Source organism: Schistocerca gregaria, chromosome 7, assembly GCF_023897955.1.
Source record: "Schistocerca gregaria isolate iqSchGreg1 chromosome 7, iqSchGreg1.2, whole genome shotgun sequence".
Taxonomy (NCBI): domain Eukaryota; kingdom Metazoa; phylum Arthropoda; class Insecta; order Orthoptera; family Acrididae; genus Schistocerca; species Schistocerca gregaria.
The window spans coordinates 69,287,956-69,303,003 of NC_064926.1; positions in this window are offsets into that span (position 1 = coordinate 69,287,956).

Genomic DNA, 15,048 nt, shown 5'->3' on the forward strand with positions numbered 1-15,048 from the left:
ACTGATAGGCATAGTTAGCAAATGAAAAATTTTGATAAAGAACAAACAATGTATTAACCTTAATAGTGTTCAGGATTCATGATATGTATCAGTTCATAACATCCAGTCTTACAAATTTACTGTCTCTGATGGACACACGTCCAGATCATCCGCTTTCAAAACTCCGCCATCTCTCTCTCCCCACATCCACCACTGCTGGCGGCTCACCTCCAAATGTACAACGCTACGCGCTGTTCACATGCAACTGCCCAACACTACAATAGCGACTATTCCGACAATGCCACCCAGCCACAGATTGCACACAGCACAGCCAGTGATTTTCATACAGAGCGCTATGTGGCGTTACCAATATAAAAACCTAATCAGCCTGCTTACACACTACAACCAATGACCACACGGATTGAGGCTGGTGTCTCAGGGGACCAAGCATGATCGACGTGATGGCTCACCAAACGAGGCGCGCAAGAGATCTTTTATACGTGTAGCGATGAGGTGGAGGGCCTTCCTGCATAAAAGTCGTACCTTCCAGCAGGTGTTGATCGGCCAGGCCAGGGATGATCTGACTCCCTCTCTCACTACAGCGCATTTTATATACGATTCTCATGCAGTGTCACTGACGTGTTGCAAAAATGGTTCAAATGGTTCTGAGCACTATGAGACTTAACATTGGAGGTCATCAGTCCCCTAGAACTTAGAGCTACTTAAACCTACCTAACCTAAGGACATCACACACATCCATGCCCGAGGCAGGATTCGGAGATGCCACCGTAGTGGTCGCTCGGTTCCAGACTGAAGCGCCTGGAACCGCTCGGCCACGCCGGCCGGCTGACGTGTCGCAGTCCAGCGCCATCTGTTGACCACTTTTTGCATTTGTGTCAATTTTTACCTCTGTGACTAAATTATTCCGTGAATTAGATTAGGACGTTTCCAAATGTTAACGGGATTTGGGTCACCCAGTGCACTGAAGAGACTGAAATCACTGGATAGCGATATGGAAATATACAGATGGCGGTAGTACAGCGTACACCAAGTATAAAAGAGCACTGCATTGGTGGAGCTCTCAATTTCGACGTGATTGTGGCCACACGACGAGAACTAAGACTTTGAACGTGGTATGGTAGTTGGCGGTAGACGCATGGGACATTCTGTTTCGGAAATAGTTAGGAAATTCACAATTCCCGGATCCACAGTGTGCCGAGAGTGTCAAATTACAGGCGTTACCTCTCACCGGCCACAACGGCCTCGAGCAGCGGCGTTTGGGTAGAGTCGTCAATGCTAATAAGCAAGCAAAACCGCCTGAAATAACCGCAGACATTAATGTGGGACGTACGATAGACGTATCCATTTGGACAGAGACGAACTCTGGCGTTAATGGGCTATGGAAGCAGATGACCGAAGCTAGTGGCTTTGCTAACAGCACGACATCGCCTGCAGCGCCTCTCCTGGGCTCGACTCTATAGATTGGACCCTAGACGAATGGAAAACCGTGGCCTGTTCAGATGGTCCCGATTTCTGTTGGTAAGAGCTGATAGTAGGGTTCAAGTGTGGCGCAGACCCCACGAAGCCATGGACCAAGTTCTCAAGAAAGCACTGTGCGAGCTGGCGGTGGCTCCATAATTGTGCGGGCTGTGTTTACATGGAATGGAGTGGGCCTCATGAACCAACTGAACCGATCATTGACTGTGCATGCTTATGTTCGACTACTTGAAAACCATTTGTAGCCATTCACGAGCTCCGAGTTGCCAAATAACGATGGAATTTTTATGGGTGACAATGCGCCATACCGGAACATGCTGGACAGCTCGAACCAACAATTCAGCCACCCAGGTCACCCGATATGAATCCCATCGAACATTTATGGGACGTAATCGTGAGGTCAGGTAGTGTACGAAATCCTGCACCGCTAACACTTTAGCAATTAGGAAGGTTACATGGGCACCACGGTTTAATATTTCTGCAGTGGTCTTCCAGCGACTTGGTGCGTCCATGCGACGTTAAGTTGCTGTGCTACGCCAGGCAAAAGGAGGCCCAACAAGACTTTCGTCCAGTCAGTGTATATTAACGTAACTGCTGCTTGTTTCACTCACAACAAACTGTGATACTACCTCCCAACCTAAAAACAATACCTGTCACGTGTCCTTCGCTGTGATTGGCTGACGAGGTCACACGTCCTGCGCTGTTACTGGCTGACAAAAGCAAACAGAGTAGCTGAAATGTTGATTTCAATGTCTGCGAAGCTAACATGCCGTATTCCTATATCTACATCTACATCCATACCCCAAGCCACCTGACGGTGTGTGGCTGAGGGTACTTTGAATACGTCTATCGGTTCTCCCTTCTATTCCTGTCTCGTACTGTCGCTATGCCCCTGTGTTGTCTCTGATTTTATCTTCATGGTCTCTTCGCGACATATACGTAGGAGGGAACAATATACTGCTTGACTGCTCGCTAAAGGTATGTTCTCAAAACTTCAACAAAAGCCCATACTGAGCAAATGAGCGTCTCTCTTGCAAAGTCTTCCACTGGAGTTTATCTGTCATCTCCGTAACACTTTCGCGATTACTAAATGATCTTGCAACGAAGCGCGCTATTCTCCTTTGGATCTTCTCTATCTCTTATATCAACCCTATCTGGTACGGCTCCCACACCGATGAGCAGTACTCAAGCAGTGGTCGAACAAGTGTACTGTAACTTACTGTAAAGGTGATGCATTAAGTTGTTCTGAAAGCGGTGCTGATATATCAGATAATAAAAGAGAGTTAAAAGCTGTGGCTATCTGGAGAAGTTAGCCTTGCATTATTGAGCAACTGTTTCACCAGGTATCCAGCTTACCAAATTCCCAACCAGACTAACATTAATTATAATCTTTTAAAAGTCATCTTACAACAAACGGTGATTAAGAGAATATTTAAGTAAAAAGAAATAAATCAGTTTATATTTAGACATTTATTTCAACATTGACCATTGTTTGGTTAAAATTTCAGCCTGTTAAACTTGATTCATAACGAAACTGGTGCCTTATTTAGGATTGTGAAAATGTGAGTTTGTAATCTTACGGAACACATCAAATATGGAGCCAAGACTGCATACAACACTGCATTCATAAAATAACACGAATAACGTTGAAACATATGCAAGAGGAAATTAAACACAACCAACCTATTCAATTTTCACCCAAAGAAGTTATGTTCGTAGCGCAATCCTGTCCGTCATGAAATTACCACACACTGGTATACTAAATTCATACTAACTCTCTGTAAAATCTTCCAGAAAACTATAGCTGAGGGCTACTTTGATGATTACACCACATGCTTCACGTGATCAACTTGGTTTACACAAAAAGTGTAACTCCACAATAATTTTGATAATTAAAATAAATTTCATCGAAATGCAATTTACAAAAGAAAAACCTCGAACTGGTTACTATCGTCTTACTATTAACCTGATGGGTCAAACAATTGTATAAGCACGTGGTACTGGTCTCACAAAGTACACCCCACATGGGTTGAAGATAAAGAAAAGTTGCTATAATGAAAAATATTGTCAAGACGAGACGTGTGAATCTCATGCACATTCGCATTTAAGATTGATAATCTTAGAGTTACGTGGTTCCACTTTACTCACAAAGTAGTGACAAAGCAACTTCTGGGAGATATTCTGAACTTCACACTCGAATTACACTGCGTTGCAATTGAAGATAACATAAGATATTTTAGATGTAAAGCTGAAATAAAGATGATCAAATTTTCAGTTAGGCTGAGCTTAAGAAATCCATTGTGCTAGGGACTTAGCAGACACACGCTTAGCGGGAGATCTTACCACTTCAGACGCTCGCCGCGGACAGACTGCCGTGGGCCCCTACGGAGGGTGCTTCACAAATACAAACGGAAGTGACCAGAGAGGCAGCTTCCTATATCAACATGACAACGGACGGACAGGACCATACTAAGCGTAGAAACCTCTTTGCTTTTAGAAAGCGTAGCTACCTGTTCCGACGTTGGTCCTACTGTTCTGTAGCAGACAGGCTTGTCTGCTACCATCGAGCATGCAACTAGAAATACATTTGCTCATTCATCCTTTCACACAGAAGGGAAGGGGGATGACAGTATCTTATCATATACAGTATATAAAAGAAAGCGGATGTAGGTTCCGTATGAAACTGTGTGACATGAATTACATATAAACTGTGTTTTAAAGTGTAATAGTGTGACAGATCGTTCTTGTTTATGTGTAAAAGTAACACTTTCCACAGCTCATTCTCCTACCAGATAGTCAGAAACACCACAGTGAATGTATGTATGCCGTAAATGACAACAGATTTAATAAATTAACATGAAAGGAATCCAACAGATTCCTTTCACTACTTTCTTTGTTTTCGGACTGCATTTCCTTAGGATTCTTCCAATGAATCGCAGTCTGGCATCTGCTTTACCGACGATCGACTTTATATGATCATTCCATTTTAAATCACTCCTAAGGCGTACTCCCAGAAAATTTATCGAATTAACTGCTTCCAGTTGCTGACCTGCTATATTATAGCTAAATGATAAGGGATCTTTCTTTCTATGTATTCGCATCACATTACACATGTCTACATTGAGATTAAATTGCCATTCCCTGCACCATGCGTCAATTGGCTGCAGATCCTTCTGCATTTCAGTACAATTTTCCATTGTCACAATCCCTCGATATACTACAGCATCATCCGCAAAAAGCCTCAGTGAACTTGCGATATTATCCACAAGGTCATTTATACACTCCTGGAAATGGAAAAAAGAACACATTGACACCGGTGTGTCAGACCCACCATACTTGCTCCGGACACTGCGAGAGGGCTGTACAAGCAATGATCACACGCACGGCACAGCGGACACACCAGGAACCGCGGTGTTGGTCGTCGAATGGCGCTAGCTGCGCAGCATTTGTGCACTGCCGCTGTCAGTGTCAGCCAGTTTGCCGTGGCATACGGAGCTCCATCGCAGTCTTTAACACTGGTAGCATGCCGCGACAGCGTGGACGTGAACCGTATGTGCAGTTGACGGACTTTGAGCGAGGGCGTATAGTGGGCATGCGGGAGGCCGGGTGGACGTACCGCCGAATCGCTCAACACGTGGGGCGTGAGGTCTCCACAGTACATCGATGTTGTCGCCAGTGGTCGGCGGAAGGTGCACGTGCCCGTCGACCTGGGACCGGACCGCAGCGACGCACGGATGGACGCAGTGCCGTAGGGGACCGCACCGCCACTTCCCAGCAAATTAGGGACACTGTTGCTACTGGGGTATCGGCGAGGACCATTCGCAACCGTCTCCATGAAGCTGGGCTACGGTCCCGCACACCGTTAGGCCGTCTTCCGCTCACGCCCTAACATCGTGCAGCCCGCCTCCAGTGGTGTCGCGACAGGCGTGAATGGAGGGACGAATGGAGACGTGTCGTCTTCAGCGATGAGAGTCGCTTCTGCCTTGGTGCCAATGATGGTCGTATGCGTGTTTGGCGCCGTGCAGGTGAGCGCCACAATCAGGACTGCAAACGACCGAGGCACACAGGGCCAACACCCGGCATCATGGTGTGGGGAGCGATCTCCTACACTGGCCGTACACCTCTGGTGATCGTCGAGGGGACACTGAATAGTGCACGGTACATCCAAACCGTCATCGAACCCATCGTTCTACCATTCCTAGACCGGCAAGGGAACTTGCTGTTCCAACAGGACAATGCACGTCCGCATGTATCCCGTGCCACCCAACGTGCTCTAGAAGGTGTAAGTCAACTACCCTGGCCAGCAAGATCTCCGGATCCGTCCCCCATTGAGCATGTTTGGGACTGGATGAAGCGTCGTCTCATGCGGTCTGCACGTCCAGCACGAACGCTGGTCCAACTGAGGCGCCAGGTGGAAATGGCATGGCAAGCCGTTCCACAGGACTACATCCAGCATCTCTACGATCGTCTCCATGGGAGAACAGCAGCCTGCATTGTTGCGAAAGGTGGATATACACTGTACTAGTGCCGACATTGTGCATGCTCTGTTGCCTGTGTCTATGTGCGTGCGGTTCTGTCAGTGTGATCATGTGATATATCTGACCCCAGGAATGTGTCAATAAAGTTTCCCCTTCCTGGGACAATGAATTCACGGTGTTCTTATTTCAATTTCCAGGAGTGTGTATATTGTGAATAGCAACGGTCCTACGACACTCCCCTGCGGCACACCTGAAATTACTCTTACTTGGGAAGACTTCTCTTCATTGATAATGACATGCTGCGTTCTGTTATCTAGGAACTCTTCAATCTAATCACACAATTGGTCTGATAGTCCATATGCTGTAACTTTGTTCATTAAACGAGTGTTGGAAACGGTATCAAATGACTTGCGGAAGTCAAGAAACATGGCATCTACCTGGTAACCCGTGCCTATGGCCCTCTGACGAATAGCACTAGCTGGGTTTCACACGATCTTTTTTTTCCAAACCCATGCTGATTCCTACAGAGTAGATTTCTAGTCTCCAGAAAAGTCATAATACGTGTTCCTCTAACACTGTGTGTTAGGGAAGTAAGCAGCTTCAGTGTCCCACTGCTTTAAATATCTATCATTTTTAGTGCAGTTGTCTGTGCTAAAGTGTCGGGAAGTGTGACGACGGCGCAGGGAACCGTCACCGTATTTGTTTTACCTGCCAGGTCCGCGCTCCCTGTTTGCCTGCTCCCTGGGAGCTGCCTCGCCACCGGCTAGGTACGACCCTGCGCAGTGCCCGCGGTCGGGGCGACGCGCCGCTCCTCGCAGTACGGTCAGTCGGCTGTGGGTGAGCAGCGAGCAGCACTCTCGCCTCACGTGGCGCGGGCGTCGGCGTCACAGGCCAGAGGCGGCGGCCGCAGCCGGACCTGTCTACCGGCTAACGCAATAAGCCGGGCGCAGCAGAGCTCGGTCTAGCTGGCCGACGCCGCCGCCGCCGCCGCCGCCGCCACCGCCGCCGCCTACACCACCGACCGCCCCGCCTCCGTCCCGCCCCCGCCCCTTGCAAGAAACCCGATTATGGCAATGAATATTCTGATGAAGTGATTTGTGCGCGCTAACCGCGTTACAGTTCCATTACAGCCGCCGCCGCAGCCCCTCGGCCTTGACGCCGCCGGTCACCGCAGCCGCGGTCTGCGAGCCGCTTTATGTGTGTCTGGCTGGGAAAGCTGCCGGTGTTAAACCTCTGTTCCAAGCAGTTGACAGCAGGGCGCCAAACGTATGTACCTCCAAAAACTGACTCCCGGCTTTCCATTACGCGCGACACTTTGTGAGACACCAGTTACGTCCATGTCATCGTCATCGTCATATCCCAAATTTAACTATACAGCTCATCATTTCTCAACATCTACGAGGGAGGGTCAAAAGGCATCTATACTTTCGTCGCACCATACTAATTACTGTAACCTAGGAGTTATAATAATGGCGTGTGAAGACGGCCTCCAGCCGGGAAGACCGCTTGCCTGGTGCAAGTCTTTCGATGTGACGCCACTTCGGGGACTTGCGCGACGATAGGGATGAAATGATGATGATTAGGAGAACACAAAACCCAGTCCCTGAGCGGAGAAAATCTCCGACCCAGCCGGGAATCGAACCCGGGCCCTTAGGATTGACAGTTTGTCGCGTTGACGACTCAGCTACCGGCGGCGGACTCAGCTACCGGTGAGTTCACAACAGACTACGACCATGGTTTCATGCTCTGAAATATCACCCCTTTACATCAGATCTGACCCATATGTAAGTAAACGCAAACTGACTGAGATGATTCAAGTTTCGGACTGGCAATGAGTTCCCAAAGAGCAGCGAAACAACAAAAGGTGTGCGCAAGGTTAACCAGAGCTAAAAACTGAAATGCATCTGATAACTACACTACTGGAAATTGAAATAAGAACACCGTGAATTCATTGTCCCAGGAAGGGGAAACTTTATTGACACATTCCTGGGGTCAGATACATCACATGATCACACTGACAGAACCACAGGCACATAGACAAAGGCAACAGATCATGCACAATGTCGGCACTAGTACAGTGTATATCCACCTTTCGCAGCAATGCAGGCTGCTATTCTCCCATGGAGACGATCGTAGAGATGCTGGATGTAGTCCTGTGGAACGGCTTGCCATGCCATTTCCACCTGGCGCCTCAGTTGGACCAGCGTTCGTGCTGGACGAGCAGACCGCGTGAGACGACGCTTCATCCAGTCCCAAACATGCTCAATGGGGGACAGATCCGGATATCTTGCTGGCCAGGGTAGTTGACTTACACCTTCTAGAGCATGTTGGGTGGCACAGGATACACGCGGACGTGCATTGTCCTGTTGGAACAGCAAGTTCCCTTGCCGGTCTAGGAATGGTAGAACGATGGGTTCGATGACGGTTTGGATGTACCGTGAACTATTCAGTGTCCCTTCGACGATCACCAGAGGTGTACGGCCAGTGTAGGAGATCGCTCCCCACACCATGATGCCGGGTGTTGGCCCTGTGTGCCTCGTTCGTCTGTAGTCCTGATTGTGGCGCTCACCTGCACGGCGCCAAACACGCATACGACCATCATTGGCACCAAGGCAGAAGCGACTCTCATCGCTGAAGACGACACGTCTCCATTCGTCCCTCCTTTCACGCCTGTCGCGACACCACTGGAGGCGGGCTGCACGATGTTGGGGCGTGAGCGGAAGACGGCCTAACGGTGTGCGGGACCGTAGCCCAGCTTCATGGAGACGGTTGCGAATGGTCCTCGCCGATACCCCAGTAGCAACAGTGTCCCTAATTTGCTGGGAAGTGGCGGTGCGGTCCCCTAAGTCACTGCGTAGGATCCTAAAGTCTTGGCGTGCATCCGTGCGTCGCTGCGGTCCGGTCCCAGGTCGACGGGCACGTGCACCTTCCGCCGACCACTGGCGACAACATCGATGTACTGTGGAGACCTCACGCCCCACTTGTTGAGCAATTCGGCGGTACGTCTACCCGGCCTCCCGCATGCCCACTATACGCCCTCGCTCAAAGTCCGTCAACTGCGCATACGGTTCACGTCCACGCTGTCGCGGCATGCTACCAGTGTTAAAGACTGCGATGGAGCTCCGTATGCCACGGCAAACTGGCTGACACTGACGGCGGCGGTGCACAAATGCTGCGCAGCTAGCGCCATTCGACGGCCAACACCGCGGTTCCTGGTGTGTCCGCTGTGCCGTGCGTGTGATCACTGCTTGTACAGCCCTCTCGCAGTGTCCGGAGCAAGTATGGTGGGTCTGACACACCGGTGTCAATGTGTTCTTTTTTCCATTTCCAGGAGTGTATGTATGCCAGTAGCTCGCCCTAATAGCCGTGCTGTCTAACGCACGGTTTTCCGGTCCCCAGCATGAATCAGCCCGCCGGACTTGTGTTGCGGTCCGGTGAGCAGGCCAGTCTGTGGATGGTTTTAGGCGGTTTTCCATTTGCCTAGGTGAATTCAGGCTGGTTCCCCTTATTCCGCCTCAGCTACACTATGTCGGCGATTGATGCGCAAACAGGTTCTCCACGTACGCGTACACCACTATTATTCTACCATGCAAACATTACGGTTACACTCGTCTGGTGTGAGGCGTTCCCTGCGGGAGTGTACCGGGGGCCGAACCGCACAGTAACCCTGAAAGAGTGGTTCGGTGTGGGGTGGCGGAGAGGTGAAGTGGACTGCGGTAGTCGTCGTGGGGTTGTGGACCACTGCGGCTGCGGCGGCGACGGAGCCTCTCCGTCGTTTAGAGGCCCCCGATTAACATACAATACAATACAATGTATATCAGTAAACTACCCCTTATAAATACAATTCGTGCAATGCCAATGTTTACTGTTTCCATGTGTGCCCTACATTAGGTAATAATCTAAAAAATAGTGAGATGGTGTGTTTGCAGAAATTGTCTCGACGACTCCTTCTCCACTGGCTCGTATCTCGGAGTTCAACAGCGATACAGACTTACCTGTACAGCTCAAATTCCTATCTAACGTTACTGCAACCATTGCTTAAGGCAGCAGCCCGTTAGCGGTGGGCTAACCTGGCGGGTCTTATGCTAAATGTTATTATCTTTAGACAAAGAAAAGAATTATCTTCTCAGTAACCATCAAATTGTGAGCTTTACCCTTAATTTTTATGCATGCAATTAGCGATTTTACTTGTGGCACTTTTGTTGCCTATGCCTGCTGTCACTTTCAGAACTCAAATTAATTTTCTTGTGTACCACAATAAAATGAAATCAGCGAAGAGCTGATGGAGTAGGAATGAGTACAGTAGCGTATTTAAATTTACAAAGAAATTACAAGTTTTATTAATCCTTTAATAACTACGATAAGCTGATAAATCTCACAAAAAACAGACACATATCAGAAAGAGGGTGGTGTTTGACTGGCAGAGCATACATTGGGGTGGAACCTATACAAATTCTCCCCTGCATTAATCCTTGTTACAACGCAGTCTGACTTTGTTTACATGAACCCACCTTGAAGCCCAAATCTGTTCTAATGGAATCCGCTACGACCAAGTATACCACAAACTACGGTTAATCGGAGACCAGGGAGCTGTGAATCTTTAACAACCGTATCCCGGTGCAGCAGTACTTTACCCCTTCACCTTCACTCAGGCAGTAGCAGAAAACAGAGCGCTGTGGGCGAGGAGCAGCTGTGATGTTCTGATACGTCCACAAAGATTTTCCAACTGCGTGGTCTGACGTTCTGACTATCAGAACAAGGGAAAGTTAACTATCAGAGCCCTAAAATCCCTGCAGATTTCAGTGTAAGGTGCACCCGTTCGTTGATCTGGTCGAACCTTTTGACTCGCAGGCACAACGGTGCGTGCTGGAAAAGTCAAACGTCAGATGGCTAGCTCAGGACAGGTAAGTTCACCCTTTAACACACTGTATGTCCGAGACGATATGCAATTCCGCTGTCGGTGCAGTTGGAAACTGCCACTGGCTATTAGTCCACCTCAAGATACAGACCACAAGTCTCATCCACTAAGGTAAGACTTGAAGTTTTCCACCAGGAAAGGACCAGAAGGCGAAGAAGGCAAAGAATCACTACCTCTTTCAACCAAACCTCGGTACGGGAGCTGAATTACCAAAAACGAAACCGCCCCCACATTACACAAGCCAGGCGAACCATCCTCTACTCGCTGAATTTCCCCTCTTGAATGTTCTGTTGGCCTACCTCCACGCTGGAGGAACAAGCCTCCATCTTGCATACCATGAGAAGTGTCAGTCAGTTGCTAAATACCGTTTGTCTGAAAAAGAAGATTTTAGAATAGGAAGGCGTCGTTTTCACAGTAAGCACTGCCATCTTTTGGCAAAATAAGATCTGCCTAGACGTGACCATAGTCCCTCACTTATAGAGAGATCTCATCTTTTCGGACTGACCATTTCCAATTTCTGATAGAAGGCTGTAAGCACTGCCATCTTTTGGCAAAAATCATCTGCCTAGACGTGACCACAGTCCCTGATTTATAAAGAGATCTAATCTTTCCAGGCTGACCATCTCCAGTTTCTGAAAGAAGGCTGTTACGCTTCCCAGACAATGATGCCCATGAAATATAAATGTTATTTTCAAGCCGCTCGCTAAAAGAACCTGGCTACTTCCTGGTGTCAGGGGAGTCACAGTCTTGGCTCCACTAAACATGTGCAGCAGCTGGTCTGTCCATGTCGGCCAAGTTTCTAACATGAGAATGCACACTTAGTTTAATGACCTTCTCACCATTTGCACAAAGGTTTACAGCAGTCTTCGTAAATGGCTTCCTTCACCCACTTTTCGCCAAGTGGCCACGTTTGTAATGGACTGCCGCCTCGCTCAGATAAAATATTTTGCGAAATGGCGTCCTCCTCTCCAGTCCCAAGTGAAAGAATATCCTCTGAACTTACGATCCACTGAGTGCTGCTTCCCAGAATCACTTACACAGCCTGGTCGATGCAGTCAGAATTTATGGCCCCCAATTCATCTCTCTCCCTGCTCACCATAGTCTCCACTATGGCCCCTCAGGTACCAGTTTTCTACATGTTACACATGCAGTTATAATAACATTCTCCCACAATTTCCTCATGTAAAAAAAGTCATAAAAGACACATACCAAATGTAGTACTGGAGGGGGGGGGGGAGGGGGGGTGCACCGAGATCATGACCTAAAGTATGAACATTAATATCACTGACAACGTTGTTAAAGTGAGAGAGTGGCGCGCCACTTCTCAATGTATATGCCTCCGTATGAGTGACTCGTACCTTCTCTTCGTGGTCTTAACGTAAAATATATGTTGATGGCAGCAGAAGGCTTCTGAAGTCAGCTTCAAATGCAATAGTGTTCCTCGAAAAGTGTATCGCCTTACGTCCAGGATTCGTATCTGAGTTACCTGGCGAGTGTAATCCGATAGCAGAAAAAAAACTCAAGATGCAAAGGGGCTCTTGTGATCAATTTAATTAAGTTAATCAATCAATTTGAGATCGATGACGTGCCGCCGACAGGTGGAAGCAAGAGTATGATTTTTGAGTTGGAGCGTTTTTTCATTACTGAGAGATCTTTTTAGAAACTTTCTTTTCTTTACTTACACAGGGAGCAATGGCCATCACAATAACATCCGCTCTTTTGCCGAATTTATAAAGGGATACTTAGGATTAACATCATATTTACAACTCCTCTTTCTTGCTGTTTGGCTTACTTAAGAGACTTCGTAGCGTGATGAGGCACTTTGACTGACACTTGAGGAGGCATCCTGTGACAGAGGTAGGGCATTCTGTCATGAACCAAATTCTAGTCCTGTGATTCACGACGTAACAGATATACAGAATTTTTAGTGTATGAGAGAATAATTAGAGGAAATACACCCTATGCCAAAATGCTGTACAGGATTTTCACAACAAGTAACGATACTTTAGAGACGTGAAAACGCGGTATGCTTTGATCTTCGAAAATAACGTGTATATAAGGCAGGAATTCACATTTCGCGTGAGAAATTCGAGGTGTATGGACTACGACATCCCTGTCTCGGATTATGTAACATAGATTTTTTAAACTGGGGATCCTACGTGGGCGGTTGAATTGCAGCTGTCTACGTCCTGTTTGGTTCTCAGTGTGCTAGGGGTACGGCGCTCCGACCACAGCCAAAGGCAGGAGTGGTCATGGGGCTTCGACCAACTGGAAGCTGCGGCTTAACCTCCCGCGACCAGCAGGTCCAAGGAAAGGCCCCAGCTTGTCGGATATCAGGTACACAATACACTCAGTAGGTGGCGATGGACCAGACTGGAAGTACTGGCCAGTTTTTTGTCTTGTAATGTTGTGTTCAAGTAAGATATACAAAATATAGTACTATATATTTCCATGTTCCTGTTGGCTAGTATGCGACTTGCGACTTGTAAATAGGTGTAAGCGTGCTTCATCTCTCAGTGCTGTTGCTACAAGGCACCTGTATATAGGGGCATGGTTTTATCGCAGCACTGGGACAGTGGGTCGCTGTCCTAATATTATTATCCATCCTTATGTGCTTCCCAGCAGATATTCACTTGTAGATCGGCAGGAAGCTACTCTCCTGCGCTTCAGTGATTTCTTTCTTATTGTTATTACCCATCCATCCACCTAGGGCTATTGGCTTGACTGTCTGGAGAAGCTAATAACGAAAATTTGGAAATTTGTTTAAGGACTGTGGGACCAAACTGCTGAGGTCATCGGTCTCTGGCTCACACGAGACTTAATCCAACTTAAACTAGCTTAGGCCAAGGGCTACACACACACACACACACACACACACCCATGCCCAAGGGAGGACTCTGATGAGGCGAGCCACGTGAACCGTGAAAAGGCGCCCAAGACAGCGTGGCTACAATTCTCTCTACATCCAGCAGTTATTGATGAGACTGGCTAGAGCTTCCCATGCTTCACAGCCAGAGGAAACAATTTTAATTTTGCCACCAATTTTGAATTTCCTGCCAGTTTTGTACCTCCTGCCAGTTTTGAATCTCCCACATATTTTGAATTTCCTGCCAACAGGAGGAGGGGGTTAGGCTGTGCCAGCATATTGGTAGAACCATTTTGGATTGTGACATTGTCAGATGATGAAATAAAGTTCTTCCACACCAGTGATATGCAAATTGATTTCATCAACAATGAGTATATTTTACTATTAATTATTATTGTTTGTGCAAGAATGATAAACTAAAGAAACTTTTTCAACAGAATAACACCCAAAAAAAGAAAATAAATTGCCCTGTGTTGTGCCACACCAACAGCTCAGGGAAGACTGCATAATTCTTCCTATCAATTCTCAAATGGGGGAGGGGAGGAGAGGAGAGGGGATGTGGGATACAGGGGAAAATCCGTGACCACAATTTCGAGCGCCCTCTGATGGTGGTGTTAACTAGGTCAGCTTAGCTCTACGTGTGGAGAGCACATCCAAGCAAATTTACCAACAGGAGAATATGAAAAAAAAACAAAGAAAATAAACTCCCTATATCCTTCCACACCAACAGCTGAGCACAAACTAAGCGGTTTTTTCCTGCCAATTTCCAAATGATGGGTAGGGATATGAGGAGAGAAAGGGATGAGGAGGAGTGGGGGAGACGAGGGGAGGGGTGCGCAGATGGAGGGGAGGTGAGTTGGGAGAGAGGACAGGGGGAAAACCAATGATGTCAGCTTATGTCATCGTTGTCGCATTGCCACATCTACACCGGGAGGCTGGGCTGGGGGGAGGGTCAACTATCTTGAATAAATGTGGCAATAATGCAATCTGTCCCAGAACAAACCTACCCCACTTCTCTCGTCAAGACATACCTCGCAGTTTCCACTAAGAGATTACTGCTCTAGTAGATGGACTATACCTCCTTGAGGAAGCGACTCTTGTAGCGTGTACGAATCCGCGATGTGAAAAATGTCTCACGTTGATGGAGATGCCTTTAAAATTCTCACACTGCCTTCTGCGCATGTACGCTCATCGTTGGCACCACCATAGTTATGTGCGCTCCATTCGGACCAGGCCACTTCAGTTGCATTCTCTCAGTGACAGACGATACATTTCTTCTCCACTGCTACTCGTAGTTTGCAGCAAGAAGG